The sequence below is a fragment of the Arachis ipaensis genome, chromosome B01 (genome assembly GCF_000816755.2).
Source record: "Arachis ipaensis cultivar K30076 chromosome B01, Araip1.1, whole genome shotgun sequence".
NCBI lineage: Eukaryota > Viridiplantae > Streptophyta > Magnoliopsida > Fabales > Fabaceae > Arachis > Arachis ipaensis.
In genome coordinates this window covers 20,686,930-20,688,260 of record NC_029785.2, presented here as the reverse complement: position 1 = coordinate 20,688,260, position 1,331 = coordinate 20,686,930, and the positions used below count along the sequence as shown (strand labels likewise).

Sequence of the window (1,331 nt, the reverse complement as noted above, 5' to 3'; positions counted from 1 at the left end):
GTTCTGGTTCATATTATTTTTTTCTTAAAATAAATTTCTAGATTTTTAATTTTAAAATTCAAATTTTAAAAGTGTAATTTTTTTAAAGACAATAGTGATATTTTATTCAATAGAAAAATAAATACATTGCCTAAAATTTAGAATAAGAAATAGAAAAAAAAGGAGATTTTCAGATATTCACGAATCAGTAAAATTTTAAGAAGAAAATAACATAGAGAAGAAAATAAGAAAAGAAATCTTAGGGCATTATGCAGAAGGAAAAATAGATAGTTTCTGGTTCAACTTAAGCGATGTTGCTAGCACTTTCTCCGGAAACTCTTGGATATGCTTGAAGACTCGCCGACATCTCTCCTTCCAGATATTTCAAGTTATAATTAAAATCAGTCGAGCTCTATGAGGGCTTGTTTCCTGAAGTCCAGCTTGTAATACTGAATCACTCAACTAATCGAAGAACAAGGAACATCTAGGGTTTGGGATAAGGTAAGCCAAATAACTTGTTTTCCACACTAGATTAGCATTTTCATAGAAAAATTGACAGCGCATGAGTGATTCTGGTACTGAATTGCAGATTAGGCAAGTTGCTGGAGTGGATGGAAAGTGCTAGTGGATGAGAAGCAGAACAAGAAGCTTACCATGGAGAATTTTTCACGCAAAGAGCAAAATCTTGTGAGGGATTTTCAGCTTCCATAAATGGCTTCAAACTAGCCTTTATTGCATGAAGTTTGGATTGAATTTAATGAAAATACGGTAAAATTAGTGAGCAATCCTATATCCAAGTGTAATATCATATATTTTTGCTCTGTTCATCACCCATTGAATTCTATCTTCACCTTCTCCCGGGGTTATGGAGAGAATTTACTAAGCAATTTCTGGAGGAAAAAGATCTGAGATTCATGCTTGGTTCCACTATTTATTTAACAAAAATAGGTCTTTCACCCAAAACAGATGGTAACTATTTGATAGCAGTGTCGCAGATGGTGGAACAGTCAAAGGGTAAGGAGGAGGGAGCCATGGTTCACGGAATATTTAGATATCACCAGAATTTACTTTCCAACTGATGCCTTTCTTTATAATTCGCCTCCCATCAATAATACTTTGCCAACCACAAGAAAGTAAGGTTCCTACTTCTACTATAAGGATAGAATTAAATATGAAATATGAGTAAACTGCCATTTCTATCCATGAAAGTTCTAGACGATGACAAATCTATCCACGAAATAATGAAATTGAAGTGTACCCATGAAAGATGGGTTTAGTACGACAAAACTATCCAAATCATAAAAAACTACCCAAAAATTCCAAATTACCCTTTTCTCTTTCTCTCTCTCTCT

General features: G+C 33.7%; 1 protein-coding gene across 1 annotated transcript in view; it reads right to left on the bottom strand.

Annotated features, from left to right (window-relative positions):
* Positions 1 to 1,331, bottom strand: part of LOC107647980 — a 9,450-nt gene that overhangs the window by 3,426 nt on the left and 4,693 nt on the right. The window lies entirely within an intron of this gene.